This window comes from Aotus nancymaae, unplaced genomic scaffold (assembly GCF_030222135.1).
Source record: "Aotus nancymaae isolate 86718 unplaced genomic scaffold, 86718_ANA_hifiasm-v0.15.2.pri h1tg000089l, whole genome shotgun sequence".
In the NCBI taxonomy this organism is placed as follows: Eukaryota; Metazoa; Chordata; class Mammalia; order Primates; family Aotidae; genus Aotus; species Aotus nancymaae.
In genome coordinates, this window is record NW_026988504.1 from 3,877,519 (window position 1) to 3,900,620 (window position 23,102).

Below are 23,102 nucleotides of genomic sequence, written 5' to 3' on the forward strand. Positions count from 1 at the left end.
GGGGAGACATAAAACTGGTGGGCCATAAGACTGAGAAGATCTATAGGATGGGGGCCCATAGGGTTAGGGGGATCCATAGGATGGGGAGCGGCACCCGTAGGACTGGGAAGGAGACATAGGATGGGGGCCATATGATGGGGGGGTCTACAGGATGGGGGGTCTATAGGATGGGATCTGTAGGATAGCGGGGTCTCTAGGATGGGGGTCTCTAGGATGGGGTCTCTAGGATGGGGGTCTATAGGATGAGGGTCTACAGGATGGAGGGTCTATAGGATGGGCATCTATAGGATAGGGGGTCTATAGGATGGGGGTTTATAGGATGAGGGGGTCTATAGGATGGGCGTCTATAGGATGGGGGTCTCTAGGATAGCTGGGTCTATAGGATGGGGGTCTCTAGGATGGGGGTTTATAAAATGGGGGTCTATAGGATGGGGGTCTATAGGATGGGGGTCTATAGGATGGGGTCTATAGGATGGGGGTCTATAGGATGGGGTCTCTAGGATGGGGGTCTCTAGGATGGGGGTCTCTAGGATGAGGGGTCTATAGGTTGGGGGTCTATAGGATGGGGTCTATAGGATGGGGGTCTATAGGATGGGGGTCTATAGGATGGGGGTCTATAGGTTGGGGTCTATAGGTTGGGGGTCTATAGGATGGGGTCTATAGGTTGGGGGTCAATAGGATGGGGGTCTATAGGATGAGGTCTATAGGTTGGGGGTCTATAGGATGGGGGTCTATAGGATAGGGTCTATAGGATGGGAGTTTATAGGATGGGGTTTATAGGATGAGATCTGTAGGATAACAGGGTATATAGGATGAGGGTCTATAGGATGGGGGTCTATAGGATGGGGGGTCTATAGGATGGGGTCTATAGGTTGGGGGTCTATAGGATGGGGGTCTATAGGTTGGGGGTCTATAGGATGGGGGTCTATAGGATGGGGTCTATAGGATGGGGGTTTATAGGATGGGATCTGTAGGATAACGGGATCTATAGGATGGGGGTCTATAGGATGGGGGTCTATAGGATGGGGTCTATAGGTTGGGGGTCTATAGGATGGGGGTCTATAGGATGGGGTTTATAGGATGGGGGTCTATAGGATGGTGGGTCTGTAGGATGGGGGTCTGTAGGATGGGGTCTATAGGATGGAGGGTCGATAGGATGGGGGTCTATAGGATGGAGGGTCTATAGGATGTGGTCTATAGGTTGGGGGTCTATAGGATGGGGGTCTACAGGATGGGGTCTATAGGATGGGGTCTGTAGGATGGGGTCTATAGGATGGGAGTATATAGGATGGGGGTCTATAGGATGAGATCTATAGGATGGGGGTTTATAGGATGGTGTCTATAGGATGAGGGTCTATAGGATGGGGGTCTATAGGATGGGGTCTATAAAATGGGGGTCTCTAGGATGGGGGTCTATAGGTTGGGGGTCTATAGGATGCGGTCTATAGGATGGGGGTCTATAGGATGCGGTCTATAGGATGGGGGTCTATAGGATGAGGTCTATAGGATGAGGGTCTATAGGATGGGGGTCTATAGGATGGGGTCTATAAAATGGGGGTCTATAGGATGGGGGTCTCTAGGATGGGGGTCTATAGGATGGGGGTCTCTAGGATGGGAGTCTATAGGATGGGGTCTATAGGATGGGGAATCTATAGGATGGGGGTCTAAAGGATAGGGTCTATAGGATGGGGGTCTAAAGGATAGGGTCTATAGCATAGAGTCTATAGGATGAGGGTCTATAGGATGGGGTCTATAAAATGGGGGTCTCTAGGATGGGGGTCTCTAGGATGGGGGTCTCTAGGATGGGGGTCTATAGGATGGGGTCTATAGGATGGGGTCTATAGGATGGGATCTGTAGGATAGCAGGTTCTCTAGGATGGGGTCTCTAGGATGGAGTCTCTAGGATGGGGGGTCTATAGGATGGGGTCTCTAGGATGGGGTCTATAGGATGGGGGTCTATAGGATAGGGGGTCTATAGGATGGAGGGTCTATAGGATGGGGTTCTATAGGATAGGGGTTCTATAGGATGGGGGTCTATAGAATGGGGGTCTATAGGATGGGGGGTCTACAGGATGGGGGTCTATAGGATGGGGGTCTATAGGATGTGGTCTATAGGATGGGGTCTGTAGGGTGGGGGTCTATAGGATGGGTCAGTAGAATGGGGTCTGTAGGGTGGGGGGTCTATAGGATGGGGGTCTGTAGGATGGGGGTCTATAGGATGGGGGTCTCTAGAATGGGGGGTCTCTAGGATGGGGGTCTCTAGGATGGGGGCTCTAAAGGATAAGGGGGTCTATGGAACAGGAGGTATATAGGATGGGGCCTATAGTACCCCAGGGGAGCCGTGGGATTCGGGGGTATAGTATGGGGACCGTAGGACCGACTGGAGGGCCAGCTAACAGAGTCCTGTGAGCAGGCAGTGCTGTCTGGAGCAGGCTGTGCAGAGGAACAAGCCCGCACAGCCCCAGGTGGAGCCTTGCTGAGGGCTGCCACGGCCCTCAGCAGTCGCTGGCGTTTAGAGGGCACATTCCCTGTGCTCGGCCCAGGTGAAGCAACCACGGGTCTCCCAAACGTGTTTGTGCACTGTGATTGCTCCGTACTCTCTGGCCTGCTTAGGAGCCTCGGTCCTCTGATCCTGGCTTCGGTATGAACTGAGCAAGGCTTCCTATGGGGACCACCCAGCTCCCCATCTCAGTGCCATAACACAGCAGAGATGCGCTTCTCACTATGCCAGTCCCCTGAGAGCACAGCTGACCAGGGCAAGGCTCTTCTCCCAAGGGTGGCCCCAAGCCCCAGTCCCAGCCACTTGGAGGATCTGCCATCTTTAGCACATCGTTTCCACACTTTTGAGAAGAAGAAAGAGCGTGGGGGCTGCTGGGGCTGTCCTGGAGGGGCACAGTTCTCCCCACCACATTTGGGTGGTGGGAGCTTCCTCATCGAGTGGCCCCACCCCAAGGGCTGCTGGGCACTTTGGGGGTCTTGATTTCCTCTTAGAGCAGGGTGGTCTCAGGAGCAGCAAGGAATGCTATGCCTTGAGGAGCCAAAGCCCCTGACAGACGGCACCGGGCCTAGGGAGACCAGGAGCAGGGGCAGCTCTGTGGCCAGGGAGCAGGAGAGGGGAGGGTGAGCACGGGCATTTAGCGGAGGAAGACAGAAGCCCTGGGCTACCCCAGAATCTGGCCATGGGCAAAGCTTCCTCATTTGTTTCAAACCAGCAAGATATTCACAGCCCTTTGGATGTGCCCATTTCACCGTGGAACGTAGCAGAACCTTTCAAACCCAGGTGCCCAGGCAGAGCAAACTGGGGTTTATCTTCCCCGTGGAGGCAACACGGCCCCCACTGTGGTTCCTCACCACGCTCCTTCAGTGGCAGAGAAGGAGGTCCCAGGCCCCAGTGCAGAGCAGGCAGCCCAGGGACACCCAGACAGGAGCAGAGGCACCGCGCCTGCCTGGGCATGGACAGCGACCCCCACAGTGCCCACATCCCCGAGTCCCCTTCCCTCTCCCCAACCCCCGGGGGAGGTGAGGAAAGGTGCCTTCCCAGTCACAAGCGCCTGCTGGAGGCTCCCAGTGCACTTGGCATGCCCCCCCCGGGGCACTAGTTTCTCTGCAGGAGGTACTTGGCCCTGGGAACTAAGGACCCAGAGAAGCGTGTGTGTGCCTGTGTGCGTGTGTGAGTGAGCATGCAGGTGAGTGTGAGTGCATATCAAGGTGTATACATGTGAGACATGGACGTGTGTATGTGAGCGTGGGCCTGTGTGCATGTGTGAGCATGTATGTGTTAGTGCATGCGACCGTATTTCAGGGTGTATGAGAGACATACACCTGTGTGTGCCTCTGTGTGTGTGAGCACATGTGTGTTAGTGTATGTGACTGCATTTCAGGGGGCGTGGGAGACGTGTGTATGTGTTCCTGCATGTGTGTGAGCACATGTGTGAGTGTATGTTAGTCTATGTGGCTGCATTTCAGGGTATATGAGAGACATGCACGTGTGTGTGCCTGCGTGTGTGTGAGTGACACATGTGTGAGAGTTGGTGTCTGTGACTATGCATTTTAGGGTATATGAGAGACATGCACGTGTGTGTTCCTGTATGCCTGTGACTGAGCACGTGTGTGAGTGTATATTAGTGTATGTGCATGTCAGGGTGTGTGTGTGAGGCGTGTAAGTGTGTGCCTGAGCCTGTGAGCATGGTTGGGTGTGTCCGCCTTGGCCACAGTATCGAGGCAGCAGCGAGTGCATTCTGCCAGTGTAAAGCGAGGCACTGCGCGGGGCTCCGGCCCTGTGGGGAATGGGAGGGCAGCGGACGTGTTGACCGGGCACAGTGGTGTTTCCAGCTTTGCTTCCTTGGGGACTCCATCTGGAAGATTTTCTGATGTCCAGATGCTGTCAGTGGCTTCTTTCCTCTCGGCTCTGTGAGCGTTGGCTCCTGGTGAGAGAGGTGCTCGGGTGACGACGGGGTTGGCACCAGGACCCAGTCACCACAAAGCAGGAGCTTCAGGAAGGGCTGGGAGCCAGCTAGGACCCAGGTGTGAGCTCTCTTGATGGCCAAGAGCCTTCCCTTTGGTGGGACCCCAAACTCCATCTGAGAAAGGGCGTGCGGTGGGGCTTAGAGGGGAACGTGCACCTGCAGCCCAGTGCCCGCCCTCAGCCAAGGCCACTCTGCACCGACGTAGCTGGAATTTTCTCTCCATGGGAGCTTCTTTGGGAGGGAAAGTGGGGACAGGAGGGGTGAGGCTGGGGGACAGACACTCAGCGGTTCAACCAAACCTCCATCCATCAGGGCAGATACTCTTTCCCAAGGCTGCAGAGAGAGCATGAACTGGGTGGCAGCAGGAGCCGCAGGACCCAAAAGGCCCTCTCGGGAGGGGTGACGTCACCTGGAGACACTCGTGGGCTCCTGAAGCCATTGCGGGCAGAACGGACCGAGATCTTGGTGGCAGGGGAGCCACGTTAAACGCTAACCAGAGCAACGTCAACCACGCCCCAGAACACACACCCAGAGTTCCGGGTAGCGGGAAGGGAACGCCTGGGAGGAGGCGCCGTGTGTATACCTGGTGTTGGAGGGGCTCCCCAGACAAGCCCTGTTGTGCTAAGGCTGTTTGAGTTCTGGGCATGTTAACAAACCCCCAAAACACATGTCCTTCACCCCCAGCAGTCATGGCAGAGGTCATGGCCAAGGTCAAAGGCGCCCCTTCCAGTGAGCCCCCATCAGGCCCTCCCTGAGGAGTGGGGGTGGCCCGTGGCAGAAGCACCGGCACCTTTGGGTGTAGATACGGAGGTGGCTCTGTGCCTGGGGAGGTGGGAGGTTGGTATTGGCACCCGGTGCCACAGGTCAACCCCGGCTGCCCCTACCCATGCAGAGCTGCCCATTGCTCGTGTGCTTGGAGAGTGTGCATAGGGCCACTGGATGCCCACCAGCTGCCCTGGGCACAGTGAGACGGCTCGGAGCAGCTGCCCCCAGCCTGTCCGAATGTGGCGGAGCTGGTGTGGTTGGAACGCCTCCTCGCCCTCCTTGTGCGGTGGGCTGTGGGCTGGAGAGCAGGTGGCAATGGGCAGGTGACTGGGACCTGCCTTTTGCCAGCTTCACTAACCCGCGGCTGCATCCCGACTGTCTTGAGCCCCGCGTGGGTCATTTCCCACCATCAAAAATTAGTGAAAAGTAGATTTTGCCACAGTGTGGATACAAAGACAAAAGCATCATTGAACCCTTAGAGTTCATGTGTTCTTCTCATTTTAAAAGAAATCATGACATTTTCATGGCCCTAACAGTATCAGCCCTGGCTGAGGGTCGACCTCCCGGATGCCCATGTGTCTGGCTGGAGGAGGCTGAGTGTGGGCCAGGGACCAGCGCTGGGCTGGTGTGTGAGGACCTCCTGGCGGGTTGCTGCTTGGAACCTGGTCAGCTCTTCGAGCACCTTCTCAAATGGTAACAAGCCAGGGAGTGCTGTTGTCCACGGTGACACGAGGTCACTCACCCACAGGCTTCTCAGTTGTCCTGCAAAGGAGCCAGGACCAAGGCTGCGGGTGCAGGGAACCAGTGGAACCCATGACTGGCTCCCAAGTGTGGCCTTTTTGTCCATCTTCAAACGCAGGCATGCCAGGTTTGGAAATTAACACAGTCAAGCCGCATTGGGAAAGCCAGAGGCAGGAAAGGCCCCAGGATCCTGGCTTCCTCGTCCCCAGCCTGGATGGCATGGCATGGCCACAGCCCCAGGCCGGTGGGCTGGGGGGGCCTCTTTTCTCAGCTGGTACTCCTATGGGACCCCCATCTTTGCAGCCCCCTTTGACTTATATAAGGCTCAGCCCTTCTGCAGAATGAAGTGGGCATGGCCTTGGAGAGGGGGAGAGTTGTTCTGTGAAAGAACCCATCCCCTGTATATGGGGGGCCCTTGGACAGAAAGACGGGGCCAATGCATAATGAAGAATAGTGTGGACGGGAACTTCTGCCCCCACGCCTCTTAATCTCATTAGCAGGAAATGAAAGCAATTCCCACTGGGACTCACCTTGCCATGTGCTGAGAATCTCCGTAAGAATTTCACATGTCCCTGCAGCTCAGTTGTTCCTCTTTGGCTGAAGTTAATTCCTCATCCCTGAATGTACACAGAGCTGTGCTGGGGTGCCCCAGACATTTGAGGCAGAAGAAACCCATTCATAGTGAGCTATTGTCTGTGGGTCATCCACGGTGCCTGCCTGCAGGTGAGCAGCCTTCCTGGGGGCCAGGCAGGCTCTGATTCCTCCTCCATCATGTGCCTTGGCTGCCACAGAGACCCCCCCAGAGAGCTGCCTGTCTGGCCCACCATGGTGTCCACCAGCCGCGGCTCTCTTTGCCTGTCCTCCCTGGAGGGGCGGGTGGTGGTGCCATTTTCTCCTCTGCTGCATCCTGTGGTAGGTGGCTGGAGAAACATTTTCATGTTATTGACTTGGAGTAAATCTGACTTATGCAACCTAATACCAGGGAGAGCGCTCCCTTTCTACTGCGCGTCTTCTGTGCTCTCAGCCTCTCCTGATGCCTGTAGCCCCGAGCTCACCAGTGCTCAGCGCTAACTCCTGGGTGACGCATGCATGAATCTGGCCAATGTGATTTTTGTTTTGAAGAAGGATCAAGCAGTGGGAGAAGGTCAGGGCACCTGAGGAGGAGGAAGACAGGGAGGAAGAGCAGGAGGAGGATGGGGGAAAGAGGACAGGAAGGAATAAAAGGAGGGGAAGGAGGGAGAAGGGTGGAGGGAGAGGAGGAGGAGAAGAAGGGTAGAGGGAGAGGAGGGAGAGAAGAAGGGTGGAGGGAGAGGAGGAGGGAGAAGAAGGGTGGAGGGAGAGGAGGAGGGAGAAGAAGGGTGGAGGGAGAGGATGGAGAAGAAGGGTGGAGGGAGAGGATGGAGAGGAGGAGGAGAAGAAGGAGGGGAGGGAGAGGAGGAGGGAGAAGAAGGGTGGAGGGAGAGGAGGGGGAGAAGAAGGGTGGAGGGAGAGGAGGGAGAAGGATGCAGGGAGAGGAGGAGGAGAAGAAGGGGAGGGAGAGGAGGAGGGGGAAGAAGGGTGGAGGGAGAGGAGGAGGGAGAAGAAGGGTGGAGGGAGAGGAGGAGGGAGAAGAAGGGGGAGGGAGAGGAGGAGGAAGAAGAAGGGTGGAGGGAGAGGAGGAGGGAGAAGAAGGGTGGAGGGAGAGGAGGGGGAGAAGAAGGGTGGAGGGAGAGGAGGGAGAAGGATGCAGGGAGAGGAGGAGGAGAAGAAGGGGAGGGAGAGGAGGAGGGGGAAGAAGGGTGGAGGGAGAGGAGGAGGGAGAAGAAGGGTGGAGGGAGTAGGGGAGGGTATCTGAGGCTGAAGAAGTAGGGGAGGGTGTCTGAGGCTGAGCCGACTCTGTGAAGATGACGTGTGGGCCCGGGGTCAGCACCCATGCGGGAGCGAGGGCAGCAGAATTGGGCAAGGGAGACATTGAGCTGTGAGGCAGTCGCAACACAGGCCCAGCAGACCTAGGTGGAGCTCGGGAGCTGCCCCACCTTGAGGCAAAAGGACGTGGTCTTTGCACCCTTCCGTCCACCTGACATGGATGTGGACCCTCCCCAGGGACCTTGGGCGAGGTGGCTGTCTCTGAGGACAGTTCTCTGGGAGGGGCTCAGCTGAGAGCCATCAGCTGCCCAGAGTCCCCGCAGCTGTGGTGGGAACAGCTCCCTGGAAGCGGGTGAAGGTGGGCCAGCACAGCGTCTGCTAGGAGGGACAACGGTCATCCTGCGGGGCCGGGACTCAGTCCTGCTGGTGTCCACAGGCAGAAGCCTTCCAGCTCCTCAAGCGCTGCCTCTGCAGGGCTGGGGCCCTGCATTCATCCTCCTCTAATTGAGCAGACACTGGGCCGGTGGCGAGGCGGCCTGTGCACAGTGGAAGCGTCAGTGAGGCACTGCTCACTGGGCTGGGGTTCTTGCCGGCAGACAGCTGGAGCTGGGAAGTGGTGCTCTATTCATGATGTTTTGATTTCTCAGGCTCTGGAGACACTGACTTTGATAGGTTGAGATGTGGTGCCGGCACAATATACCATAAAATCACGGCTTACTTTTAGAGCAGGCGTTAGCTGCCGGAGCCCACCCATTCCTTTAGAATTAAATAAATACTTTAAAGAAAAAGAAAAAACGACGTAGAACAGCTAGAGCCGCGGTCTGAAGGCATGAACGGCCAGGGACTCAGCGGCTGTGCTGTGCTGTTCTTTATACAGGAAGCAGCCGCGTTACCAGCTGTGGTGCCCGACAGGCCTGATCGTCTACCAGAAAACCTAGTGCGGTGCCTGGGCAGGGCTTAGAGCGCAGGCTGGCCGTGGGTTGCCTCTCGTCAGCTGTCCAGTTAGCTTTGCGAGTGACCGGGTTGGCTGATGCTTCTGCCTTGCTGGCCTCGAAACTAGCCCTAGGTGTTTTTGCCGAGGCGGCGTTCCACGCAGGGGCTCCAGGCTGTAGCGTGGCTTGTCCCCGTGGGCAGAAGCATCCCTACATGCTGCCTTCCTGGTTTCTGATCAGGATCACTGATCGCCACCCAACAGCACACCCTCATCCCTCAACTCCTGGCCCCTCTGTCTTACCCGTCTTTTCATCCTCAGAGCTGTACTCAGTGTCTGTGCAGCCAACACACTCGTTAACTGCCTACTGACCCACAGGCAGGTGCCCATGGGATGCCTGGGAGACGTTCTTGGCCTGGGAGAGCGGCACTGTCCCCAGCTGCAGAGAGCATCTCTCTCCGGGCAGAGTTCAGAGCTCACCTGCGTCTGAATGGGAGCTCTATCTCCACTGGTGATCGGTGATCCCGATTGGAAATGTTCGGTGGCAGAACTCTGAGCTTGGTGACGATGCTGATGGCATCTTTGGTGCAAGAGTGTGGTACCCAGGAAGGGCTGCCATCTCCATGGTTACCGGGCACCCAGAGGTGTGGCCGCTGTGCTCTTGGAAAGCCCCCTTCCCTCTTGGGCGGCAGGCACTTCCACCCCTTGACCCTGCCCGGTACCTGACCCTGCCCTCTCTACCTCGTGAATCCTGTGAGCTCCAAATCGGATAGCAGCGTCCATGTAGAATATGGGGTAAGACTGTTCAGTCTGCCCTGTCAGGGTGGGGAAGATCTGTTCCTTTAGGCTGACTTCTGTGGAAGGTGTTATCAAGTGTGCTGGTGATTCATGTATGGGAAATATGTTCTGTGAAAGCGTTTTCCACCTGCCGCCGTGACGGCTTCAGCGGGCGCTCATTATCTCCCGGCTTGCCGTAATCCATTTATCTGGTGTTCGTGTAGGAGCGCCAGGGCCACTGCCGGAGCACACTGGAATTAAGTATGAATTAAACGTACTATGAAAATAAAGTGTTATCACAGGCATTTAATGAGTTTTATTCTTTAACAGTTTCATTTTGCAATTTTTGATGCCCAGGCAGCTTTCTGTTTCATTTTCTCTTAGTGGATTTTCATTTAGGAGTTTGCTGTGTTATTGAACATCAAAGGGGCTGCTATTTCCCCACAGTTATGGTCACCCCTCCCAGTTCTGCTGGAATGGGTATTTTGTTCATAGGAGAATGAAACTGGAACAAGCCTAAGTAATTTTTGAAAGGAGTTAAAAGGAGCAAGGAGTTAAGATTCTCCCCAGAAATACCTGTGCATAAGTGTGCATGAGTATGTGTGCATGAGTGTGTATGTGTGCATGAGTGTGTTTTCATGTGTATGCATGTGTGTACATGAGTGTGTGTACATGCGTGTGCAAAAGTATGTATGTGAGTGTGTACATGTATGTGCATGAGTGTGTGTGCACGTGTGTATGAGTGTGCATGTGCATGAGTATGTGCGTGAGTGTGTGTGTGTGTGCGTGTGCGCACACGAGTGTGTGCATGTGTATGTGCATGAGTGTGTGTGTGTGCAGGTGTGCACATCCAGAGCAGAAACTAACATGTTCAGGGTAGAAGGGCTTCACTGGGGGCTCACCAAATACCAAGAGTCCAGCCTCCCTCACCAGCTCTGCTTAATGTGTCCAGGACTGGCCCCGGGAGCATCTGCCCTCTGCCTTGGATGCTGCCTTTCTGAGCCGTGGGCTGACCACTGCCCAAGCCCCACAGCTGGGTGGCTCCTGCCCAGCCACTCCCTGGGTACCAGGAGTCAGCCTCACATTGGCTGAGTGGCCTTGGCCACAAAAGGCAGCATCTCCAGCTGAGGGAGCAACCCGGGCTGTGGGAAAGGCCACATGGGTGGGCTGGGTAGACATGCTAGGGCTTTTCAGGGTCCTCTCCCTGGGGGCCGTGCTGCATGGGCTGTAATGTGTTCCTTTAGGTCCCCAGCCCCCCATGGGGCACCCCGTCAGTGGAGAGCATGCTTTCCCACCAGAAAGCAAACAACGGGCTGTCCAACCTGCTCACACCTGCTCCCCATCACTCACCAGCACACTGTCATCCTTCAACCCGGGCCCTCTGTCTTACCCATCTTTTCATCCTCAGAGCTGCACGCAGTGCCTGTGAAGCCAACACGCTTGTTAACTGCCCACTGACCCACAGGCAGGCACCCATCAGACGCCTGGGAGACATGCATAGCCTGGGAGACATGCGTGGCCTGGGAGAGTGGCACTGTCCCCAGCTGCAGAGAGCATCTCTCTCCAGGCAGAGTTCAGAGTCCACCTGTGTCTGAATTGGAGCTTTATCTCCATCAGCCCCGTCATTCTAGGAACACCCAAGTGTGCGTCTTCTATAGGCTGCGAACCCAGTTGAGGACTGGCCTAAAACCTCATGCCAGGAACAGCAGGAACTGGAGATTTGGGATTTGGTGACCTTGTCAACCGATGGCTACCGTCTGCTCACTTTGTGCCAGGCCCACTCTGGGTGGGGGTGTGGAAGAGTGGAAGGCTGAACCCCAGTTCCCACAGAACCTGCCTTCTGGGCGTGGGGCTGTTTAAATGAATGAGTGAATGGTACCAGAGTGGTGTGTGCCGTCCTGAAAATCCATGGGGTGGGTGGCTGATGCTGCTTCCTGTGGGGCTGGGTTCTCTGAGTACCTGGCATCTGAGCTGAGGCCTGAGAAGGCACAGCCTGTAAAGCCTGGTGGGAAAGGAGGGCACAGCGGGGCACAGGCTGTGATTTGTGGAGGAGCTGGAGGCCAGGGTGGCTGGAGCGGAGTGGGCAAGGGGGATGAGGTGGGAGAGTTAGGAGGCTGGAGGAGCCTGTTGTCTGTTTTACTCCAGTATGGTGGACAGTCCTGGAGAGTTCTGAGCGGGGCAGAGGTGCGGGCTGATTGAGCTTCCTCAGTCGGACCCAGGCTGCTGGGGGGCGGACGGGCTGTGGGGGTGAGCATGGAGGCCAGGGGGTCTCTGGAGGTGTTTCGGAGGTCCCTGGCACACCTGGATACTGGCATCAAGGAAAGGAGGGACTCGAAGACCCTGATCTTCGGTTGGGCCCCCTGGGTGAGAGGTGTGTTGCTCACAGAGAGCCCCCAGGGAAGCTGGGAGGAACAGGGAGGGGAATTGAGTCTTGTGTCGGACATGCCAGATTTGAGATACTTGTGAGGCTTCTGGAAAAGCTGCGGAGGCAGCCAGTCAGAAGAGGCTAGAAGTCTGGGTGGAGGTGACCAGGGCTGGGAACACCTCAGCCCCCCATTTCCAGAGGGAAGAGCCCACGGACTTCCTGGGTTTCCCAGGACTCCTGTTCCTCTCCCCGACACTGCCAAGCGAACCTCGGTTCATGGCGCATTTCCCCTTTAACGGGTCCCCTGGTTCTTCTGCACATTGACCCTGAATGTCACCCGTGAGCCACGTCCCCTCTTTGTGCATCAGCCTGGCTGGGACCGCAGAACCCCTGGCCACGCTGAGCAGTGTAGGAGCCTCCTCAGAGGCAGGAGTCACACGCCTGCCCCTCCATCTCCCCCATGGCTCACTGTGACCCGGAAACCTCGCTCGTGTGTGCTTCATGCCGCTCAATTCTCACTTTCTCGTAATTCTCCATTTTCTGGACATAGAGAAGGTAGTCTGACTTGTGAGATGTTCTGGGCCTTACCCTGCTCCAACCCTAGAGGGGTCCTGGACTCAGGACAGGACATCACCAGCATTTGGGGACACCGATTGGGGAGTGGGGGCCCTCACACCTGCGTGGCCTTGAAGCACCGGAGAATGAGGTCTGCGCTCAGAGCTGCGCATTCAGGGTTCTCTGATGTTTCCACTTTTCCCTGTCCTGAGGCTTTGACAACAAATTTCAGCTCCAGTGGCCTCGGGGAAGCCCCAGAGCCCCTCGGAGGCCCCTTCCCGTGGTCTCTAATGGCCTCTGCAGCTCAGAGCTGGCAGAGACGAGGCTCCGGGAACTGGCTCAGTCACAGGAAGCAGTCGCCCACAGGCCGGCTCTCATTTTCCTGGAGCACCAGGTATTCAGGCCTTGCAAAGAGGCCTGTGGGCCCCTCACATGCAGGAACACAACAGCTCCCGTCTCCACGCCAAGCCACAACCAGGCTCTGGCTGACACTGCTCACCCTGCTCCGTGCAGCTTGGTGGCATCCAGGCCCAGTGCGGGTGGCCTTCCACGCCCACCGCTACCCCCACCCCCAGCCCCCTGGGCGATCCTCTCCCCGTGCCTCAGAGCTGGGGCCCTGTTTGGCTCTGAAAGACGCTGCACTCAGCCTCTCCCACCATCCTGGAGAAGATGGTGGCCGGGGATCTCAGCCTCACCCTGGAGGGCCTGGATTCAGGCTTCAGCGAAACACAGGGAGACAGGTGCCTTTTCCCAAAGGCAGGACAATATCTGAAAACCTGAGAAGCTCTCTGAGGCGCTCACCTTGGGCTGAAAGACCCGAGTGTGGGGCAAACTCTGTTGGCTCAGCGCTTGGCCGTGGCCTGAGGGGGGCCGCGTGCGAGCTGGTTGGAGCGGATTCTCTCGGAGGGAGTGATCTGTCACCGGCCGCGTTTGCCCCTTGATGGCTGAGTAAGTACGCAGCAGGCAGGGAACATTCGTCCAAGGCAGCTGTATTATTTAGAGAGAGACTCAGAGAATCTCGGAGAAGAGCCGACACCACTTGCATATTAAAATGGAAATGGCAATTAACTACCAAAATCAGGCATTTTTATAACATTTTTATTGAAGTTTTCATGAACAAATAAAGAAACAGAGAAATCTGCCTATGCCTTTCGAGCCATATAAAAATGACTAAATCAAGATAAAATGGCAAGAACCAGCAACACCTCCACTTCCTCTGCTTCTCAAAATAAATAAGTGCAGGCAGTGACACCGGGCACCCCTGCATAGGGCACACACGTGTGCACGCACGCGCGACCTTGGCCCAAAGACCAAGGAATGAATGATGGAGTGAAATGCTGTTTGAGGGCAGAGTGAGAGAGGGGATGCTGGGAGGAGGAGGAGAGACAAGCATGGGCCTCGTGTCCCCTAGGGAAGCGCTGGACGGCACCTGGCGGAGCTGCTGACCAGCCAGGCCCCCTCCAGCTGGGGCGCAGAGAGCCGCACGGGCGCAGAGGTAAGAGATGGTGGCCAGGGTGTTGGCAAGGTGCTACAGGTCCTGGTGACCCCAGTAACCAAGGGGACCGTGCAGGGTCCCCAGCACCTGAGAGATGTTTAATCTCTCCACAAGGAAGGCAGTGGGGGATGCAAGCTCATGCCAGCTGCACAGAGCCGTTAGCGGGTAAGCACGTTGATTAGAATTTTGGATAACCCTGATGGCAGATGGATCAAGGTGCAGACCAGCAGCTGGGGAAAGGGAAGAGGCCAGGTCGGGGCGTGGCAAGCCGTGGACCAGATTGGTCCAGGAGAAATTGCCTGCAGACGGGTGGGTCTGGGGAACAGCCTGATGTGAGCTGAGGGAGGGTGACAGCTGTCTGTCACCCCCTTCCAAACCTTTGGAGCCAAATGTGTGTCTTTCCTGACTTAGGAGGGATTCGACCATTTATTCCTTTCCCTCCCTTTGCCTGAGAAGTGAACTAACTTCTGTTTCCAAAAGCTGACATTCTTCCCGGGCGTGCAGCATTCAGCAGAAACGACCCGAATAGCCTTCTCTCTCCCAATAATTACTCACAATACACAAAACACAAATTGGTTTACAAATCACACCTCAATTTTATCACAACTAATTTAAAACTCATATTGCCACTCCCCTCCCCCCAACGTAATTTAATCCATTTCTTTAAAACACACACACACATGGAATTTGATCCAGAGCAATTTTTCTCAATTAAAATTTGTGATTACATTTCTGAGTTTCCATGGCAGAGTCGTGAGTGGGGCTGTGATATAATTTGACTTCTCCTAAATTGCTGACACCAGTAACCCTATAAATTAACAGATGGTGGAGGGAAACCTCCTGGCTTCTTCCTGGCTACTTTTTTAATGGTTTGATTTTTGTAAAAGGGATTTTGAGTCCCAGCCAGGTATCCCTCCACTGGCAGTGGTGAGAGTTTGTCCCGTTTTATCATCTCTGATGCTGGCTGCGTGGATTTCACTTCAATGAGGATGGAGCATCAGGAAAGCTGTTCACGTCCTTGCTGAGTGCCGGCACCTTTGCAGAAGCTGACGGGTGGGGGCCCCAGCGTGCAGCGCTGGGCGGGGCAGGTGAGCAGCGTCCACAGGATTGCAGTCTGACCACTGTGCCCGGCTGGGTGTAGGGTTCCCTGCTGGCCCAGGCTGACAGGCCAGCCTCTCTGTTTCCAAGCTCACTGCTGTACCCTGGCTTTGCTTTTCTTGGTTGCTTCAAATATTGATATCGTCGTTAGGGTAGAGAGCTGGGCTGGCTGGGTACACCCCCTCAAAACCTCCAGTACCCTGAAGTATTTTGCACGTGAGCTCAGCGAGCTTGCAGCGTGTCCTTAAGTTAAGGCGCCTGGAGGTCGGAAAGAGAAAAGGCAAAACTCCGTCACAAGGACCCTGAATGCCAACATGAAAAAAACACAGATCAATGAGCCAGGCTGGGTATGGGGGCTCACGCCTGTAATCCCAGCACTTTGAGAGGCCAAGACAGGAGGATCCCTTGAGCCCTGGAGTTCCAGATCAGCCTGGGCAACAGAGTCAGTCCCCCTATATACAAATCATACAAAAATTAGCCAGGCCCTTGCTGCTCAGGAGGCTGAGGTGGGAGGATCGCTTGAGCCCAGGAGTTTGAGGCTGTAGTGAGCTACGATCGCCACTGCACTCCACCCTGAACAACAGAGTGAGACCCTATCGAAAAAAAAATAATGACCCAAATTACCAGGTCCAAGAGATAGTCAAACCTGGCAGAGCCATGGAGAAGCCCCTCCAGAGCCAGCCCTCCCTGGAGCCCTGTCCTGTGGTCCTGCCTTAGTCTGGGTGGAGAGGTTGGTGACTTTCCCTTCTCTGCCAAGGAGTGTCCGCTAAATGGTTCAAATGTGATTGGCCTGTCTGGGTGCAGAGATTTGGGGCCAGTGAGAAGGCAGGTGTGACCACATGCTGTCCCCATCCTTCGAGGGCTGATGCCTCACCTTCAGCAAAATATGCTCTTTGAATTTTGAGGAAAGGATGTGGAGCGTGGGTTACCAGACAAAATACAGACTGCTCAGTTAAATTTGAATTTCAGATTAACAATAAATAGTGTGGTCGGGCTCAGTGGCTCAAACCTGTAATTCCAGCACTTTGGGAGGCCGAGGTGGGCAGATCACAAGGTTAAGAGATCGAGACCATACTGGCCAATGTGGTGAAACCCGTCTCTACTAAAAATACAAAAATTAGCTGGGTGTCGTGGCGTGCGCCTGTAGTCCCAGCTACTTGGGAGGCTGAGGCAGGAGAATCACTTGAACCCGGGAGGCAGAGGTTGCAGTGAGCTGAGATCCCACCACTGCACTCCAGCCTGGCAACGGAGTGAGATTCTGTCTCAAAAAAACAAAACAAAACAATGAAAACAATAAATAGTGTTTAATGTAAATATGTTCCATGCCGTATTTGGGATAGACTAGTACTGCAGATTACTTGTTGTTTATCTGAAATTCAAAATAAGCTGGATGTCCTATGTTTTCCTTTGCTAACACTGGCAGCCTCGGAGAGGGGTGGGGTAGGTGCTGCCGTCACCACGCCCCTGAGCTCTTGTCCTGAGCCTGTGGGGTCGTTAAGAGGTGGATTAGGATGTGCTGAAATCCATCTAACCCATTTGAATCTTCCTCACTCATAAAATACAGTTGTTGAGAGGATTACAGGATGTTTGATGGATACACCTGGCCTGGTGCAAACCTACCCATGGAAGTTTCCGGTGCTCCGTGCCTCCCTGGGCTGGGTATGGGGCAGGGGGCGGCTTCCCTGTGCCACTCTCCGTGTCTGCTCTGCAAGAACGCTCTGGGGTGCTTGGGAAAAGAGGGAAGGGCACTTTGTTCTGGTTCCCAAGTGGCTCTCTAGCAACTGGTGAGAGGGTAGAGCTGATACACATGAGAATTCCAGGGATCCTGGTTGTAAACAGAACGGTCAAACCATGTGCTGGAAACACTGCGTGTGACTGGAACTCAGGAAAGGGAGAGGGCCAGGCCCAGCGCCGTGGCTCACGCCTGTAATCCCACCACTTTGGGAGGTTGAGGCAGGTGGATCACTTGAGGTCAGGAGTTCAAGATCAGCCTGGCCAACATGGTGAAACCCCATCTCTACTAAGAATATAAAAATTAGCAGGATGTGGTGGTGAATGCCTGTAATCCTAGCTACTTGGGAGGCTGAGAAAGAAAAAGTAAAAGGGAGAGGCAGCGTAGACTGGAAGGTTTTCATGGAGCAGGCGGGATTTCAGCCTGAGTCAGAAGGGAGGGCAGTGTATCGATGGCGGGGTCTCCTCATGGCGTGACCCTCCTCGCCAGCGCTGGGGAAGGAAAGAGAGTTCTAGCTCACTACCTCCCCCTCGCGTCTACCGCTAGGTCCCAGAGGGATTAAAAAATAGCTTATTTTATATATATATCTCGTAATTTAGGTTCTGAGGCACACGTGCAGATCATGCAGGATTGTTGCATAGGTACATACATGGCAGTGTGGTTTGCTGCCCATCACCTATATCTGGCATTTCTCCCCATGTTATCTCTCCCCAACCACCCCCCACCGCTGTCCCTCCCCGAGTTTCCCCCAACAGAACCCAGTGTGTGATGCTCCCCTCCTTGTGTCCATGTGTTCTCATTGTTCAACACCCGCCTGTGAGTGAGAACATGCAGTGTTTGGTTTTCTGTTCTTGTGACAGTTTGCTGAGAATGATGGTTTCCAGATTCATCCATGTCCCTACAAAGGACATGAACTCGTCATTTTTTATGGCTGTGTAGTATTCCATGGTGTATATGTGCCGCATTTTCTTTGTCCGGTCTATCATCGATGGGCATTTGGGCTGGTTCCAGGTCTTTGCTATTGTAAACAGTGTGGCAGTGAACATACATAATTCAGCAGGAGGAGTGAAATCCTCTTTCAGAGGTTTTTTTGGTTTTGGTTTTAGTTTTTTTTGAGATGGAGTTTTGCTGGGACCACAGGCGTGCACCACCATACCCAGCTAATTTGTTTATATTTTTAATAGAGATGGGTTCACCATGTTGGCTGGGCAAATCTCGAACTCCTGACCTCAGCTGTTTCGCCCACCTTGGCCTCCGGAGGTACTGGGATTACAGGCATGAGCCACCGCTCCCAGCCTCTTTCAGAGTTTTTTAAACATTGGAATGAAGCTTTACTTTTGCTCCTGGCTGGTGTTTATTTTGTTCCATTTTGGGGCAGCTTGCAAGTGGCCCTCTTCCTGCTTAAAGGTGAGTGTGCTCATATGCGCACGCACACACACACACACACGCTACGTGTGCATACAGCCTGCCTGCATCTGTGGTTTAGGGCGTGTGTGTAAGAGCAGCAGCCACAGCACCTGGGGAGGCTGAGTTTGTCACCAGTGGGTGTGGGAGTGTCTGGGGCCCCCGTGAGGCTGGGACAGAGCAGGAATGTGACACGGAGGGCACCAGCACCCCGGATGTCACTGCCGAGTCTCTGTTGTCAGTGCTCAGGGGGACACTTTAGGAAACAGCTTCTCAAGCAAGAGGCAGGTAGCCAAGAGTCCCATCTCAGTGCCACTGGGAGGCTCAGCATGACAGGAGCTGGCTGAGGGGGACCGAGAGTTATAGCAGGGACAGTGGCTGGCCCAGGCAGGCCTGGATGCTCTTTTAACACCTTTGTAACTGGAAGGTGAGAACTGACTTGTCGTGATTCTCCCCAACAAATTCTTAACTTTGGTCTCTCTCTGGAGATATTTTAGGAAAGAAATGGTTATTTCCCAAATAGTTATTCAAACCTATCACTAAATTATGTCCCTCTCCGATGGAATAAAAAAAATTAAAACTTTCTTGTTTTAAGAGTGAAAGAGCGTATGCCCCACTGCAGAGGCACCTTGGCAGTGCCCCGGAGGGATAATCTAGCTCCTCTCTCCCCCACCCCAGAGAGTCTGCTAGTACGTCCAGCCCCTGGAAGAACGTGCCTCTCCAAGTGTTACAAACAGGAGCACTCAGGCGGCAGGCAGGACCGATGACAGCTCGAGTTCTTGCTGCAAGTCAAGAGCCAAGAACACTTGAGTTTAGACTTCAGTAGGGGTGAACGCCCCAAAGCGCATCCCCACGTCCATGCTCCGATTCAGGAGAGGAAAAAGACTTTATACAGACGAAGTGATATTTGGAGTTAGGAGTGAGCCAGATGTCAGACTATGGAAATTACCTAAGTCACATATTACATAAGGATGTCAAACGTTTAGCAGAGCTGGAATTTTCCTTGCACTTACAAGAAACATAATTTTTAAAAAGCAGTTCGGCCAGGCGCGGTGGCTCTAAGTAATTGTAGCACTTTGGGAAGCCAAGGCGGGTAGATGACCTGAGGTCAGGAGTTCAAGACCAGCCTGGCCAACATGGTGAAACCCCATCTCTACTAAAAATACAAAAATGTTCTAGGCATGGTGGCATGTGCTTCTAATCCCAGCTACTAGGGAGGCTGAGGCAGGAGAATTGCTTGAACCTGGGAGGCAGAGGCTGCAGTGAGCTGAGAGCCAGCCACTAGACTCTCCAGCTTGGGCAACAGAGCAAGACTCTGTCTCAAAAAAAAAAAAAAAAAAGCAGTTTATCCACACGCTTGGGGTATATTCCGCTTTCAGTTGCCATGATGCGTTGCACTCAGGGATCCAGGAGCAGGTGGCTTCCCACGCAGCAGGACCCGGAGAGGCTGAAGGGGAGCTGTGTCTGCCGCCATCGCCCGGGGCCACTTGGCTTGCGTACAGGCATTGGAAACAGGGGTGGGTATCCCACGCAGAGAGGAAATGCTTGCCTGGCAAAGTCAATGAGAGTTGTGCCCCAGTGCCTCAAAACAGAAGTCAGCCTGCTCTGCAAACTGTGCGTCTCCCCAAAGCCCTTGATGGTTCTGCAGGCTTCACACATTTGTTCAGAGCCAAAGCCTTGACGCCTTTGCTCAGAAGAACTTTATTCTCAGGGAGAGTCAGCTCTGAACAGGGACCCCCGACCCAGCCAGCGCCGTGCCCCGTGTTAAATGTTAAACGTGTTGATCACACGGTCGTGTTTTAAACCTCATGGAAGTAGGTAAGAAGGTGGAATCCGAGAGTCAGAACGATCCCATGCGGGGCAATAAAGAGGAGAGGCCGGCGGGAAGAGTCCTCATTCGAGGGGCGGACTGTTAGCAAAATAACACCCATGAATAGCCCCACCGCCGGGGAGGGGAGCCCGCTGTTAGCTGACGCCGAACCAAGTGCAGTCCTCTATTAAGTAAGCTAATTATAGCCTTTAATTTTACTTTAGAAGGATCAAGGATACCTTGCAAAAATGCACAGCATGTTAAACTACCTCGTCTTGTGGAACTAAAAATAGTTATAGTCATGATTAATCATGAAATGTGGAAATTAACCCCACTCTGAGGGGCCGGGGTGGGGGGTGAGGTTCCTGCGCCTGATCTCACATCTGGGAAGAGAAAGCCTCCTGAGGGCTCCTCTCCCCCGACAGCTGCCCCAGAGGCAGCAGAACCTGCCTTGCGCTGAACGCACCGTCTGCTCACGCCGCCTGCTTCACGCCGCCTTCCACGCTGGTCACTTCCCACTCTCATCCCCGTGGTGGAAGTGAGTCTGTCCTGGGATTAGCTCTGAGGAAAACGTTGAAAACACCAAGAGTGAGGGCTGAACTATGGACCCACTGAGAGTATCTGTACATGCCGGGGGCTGGGGCGTCCTCACCCCGCTGCTCCAGGCAGACGCTCCCAGTGCCTTTGTGTTAATGAGCACACATCCTCATCCGTCTGCCTGAGAGGGAGGCTCTGGCTGGCCTAGCTGCAGTGAGCCACTCATTGTCAGTGAGTAGAACTGATGTGGCCCCCAGTGCTCACAGATGCTCTTTAGGGCAGTCACACCACCCCGCATGACACTAGAATGGGGGACGCACATCATTATACATTTGCCCAAACCCACGGGATCACAACATCGAGAGTGAGTCCTCCGTAAGCCCCAGACGCTGGGTGACGATGACGTTGTCAGCGTAGTTCGCCCGTTGAACAGATGTACCCTCTGGAGGGGGATGTGGACAGTGGGTGACTGTGCATGTCACAGGGAGGGCAGGGGGTCCCTGGGAACTCTCTATACCTTCCCATCCGTCCCACTGTGAGCGTAAAACTGCTCTAAAAACATTAAGCCTATTAAAAACAAAAATAAGAGCTGAGTGGTGAAGGGGAAGATCACCTGCACCCTGAGAGAGGCCTCGGAGGTCCACGGTCAAGTGGGCAGCACTGGGGGTGGGGACGCAGGGAGCGGCCCCCACCAGGACAGTGCAGGGCTCACCCAGGGAAGTGAGAGAGGGTCAGTGGGGGCCCCTGGTGCCTCAGGAGCACGCTGCTTGGTGCTTCTCCACATTCAGCCAGGCACCTGACCAAGCCTGGGTGCTGCACGAATGCACCTGGCTGAGACCGAGGAGGTCAGGCGAGCTCCAGGCCCCAGGAGACATGCAGGTTTCTGGAGAGGCCATGCGTGGAATCACGTGGCTTTTCCTTGCAGCGATTTCCTGCAGGTTTCGCGTTTGGTCCGTAGCTTTACTGCAGCATCTGTGAATGACGGGTATTCCTCCGGGCAATATTGTTTCTTATTTAGTGGCATCTTAGCCGCTCTATTGGATTTCCCAGAAATTCGGTAACCTAAGATTGTTGGATGAGTCTCTTTTTGCTTAAACAAACAAAGCTTCTCATGGTCCAGGTTGGGTACCTAGTGAGTGGCAGGGAGGAGGAGGAGGAGGATACAAGTGTGCGCCCACTCACAGGAGAGTCCACGGAGCTGGCTAGAGGCATGAAGATCTCAGGGGAAGGGGAGATCCCACCCCATGGAGGAGAGGATGGGAGGGCGGTCAGTATGGGACCAGGCACCCTGGGATGAAGGAAACTGTGGCAGGGACTCAAATGGGCACTTGCACACCAGTGTCCGTAGCAGCCACAGAGGCCCTGGTGAGCAGCTCCCTGATGTGCCGTTCAAGGTGAGGTTGTTCAGGGTGAGGCCGTCCAGGCCAACGCGGGCTCGTGGTTTTATTATCAAGGGACAGTGTCTCTCCTGGGCAGCAGATGCGGCAGGTCAGACCGTGTCATCCTGTGTCCTGAGGCAGCTCCTCTGTGAGCCTCCCTCTCCTGCTCCAGGTGAGAAGCGTCTTTGTGTTGATGAGCAAACTTCCCCGTCTGCCTGCCCAAAAGGGAGGCTCTGGCAGTGCTTGCTGGAGTGTGCCAGTCATCGTCAATGAGTAGAGCTGACGTGGCCCCAGTGCCCAGCAGGAGGACCCATTCTGAGGCACAGACAGGGCGGGGCTGCAGAGTCTGCGAGGCTGAGCCCCACCAGGTGGTCCCTCAGGTGACCTGACACTGTGAGGTCATTTCCGGGGGGCAGCAGGCTCTTTGCACCACTGCACTCCAGTCTGAGTGACAGAGTGAGACTCCATCTCAAAAAATAAAAAAACAAGAGTGGACAACGCTGGGGAGAACCTGGGACCCTTGTTTCTTGGGAAAAGAAATGGGAACGTACATCGGTGCGGCTGCTTTGGAAAAACAGTTGGACAGTGTCTCAGAAGCTATGCGGAGCCCCACCCGTGGCCCAGCACTTCCACTTCAAGGGATATGCCCCAGAGAATTGCACACAGCGACCCAGAGACTCTCATGCCAGTGTTCACAGCAGCATCGTTCACAACAGCCAAAGCCTGGAAGCGAAGGGTCTGTTGATGGATGAACAGACACACAAAACATGGTCCATCCGTGAATAGTACATAGCCTGGCAAAAGGAAGGGAATTCTGGCACATGCTACAGCACAGAAGAGCCTTGAAGACGTTATGCCAGTGAAAGAACCAGATGCACAGCGGCAAATACCGAACTCTTCATCGTGTATGAGGTCCATAGAGAAGGCAGATTCAGAGGCAAAGAAAGTGGATTGGAGGTTACCAGGAGCTGCCAGGGAGGGGAAAAGGTAGGAAGGAGAGTTAGGAAAAGAAAAAAACTGCGGGGAGAGCCAGGGCACTGGAGGGTGGGAGAGACACCGAGGGTGTGCCTGAGCTCAGAGAGGCCTTCTTTCCCCGCGATTCAGGCCAGCTCGGGCGACCCCGCATGCCGCCCTGCCTGAGCCCTGTCCGTCACAACCCTTGTCAGAGGCTCCCACAGGATGGCACATCTTCCCTGCAGAGC

At 54.8% G+C, this 23,102-nt stretch overlaps 1 protein-coding gene across 10 annotated transcripts in view; it reads left to right on the top strand.

Moving 5' to 3' along the window:
• RBFOX3 (RNA binding fox-1 homolog 3) overlaps positions 1-23,102 on the top strand; it is a 527,173-nt gene that overhangs the window by 242,094 nt on the left and 261,977 nt on the right. The window lies entirely within an intron of this gene.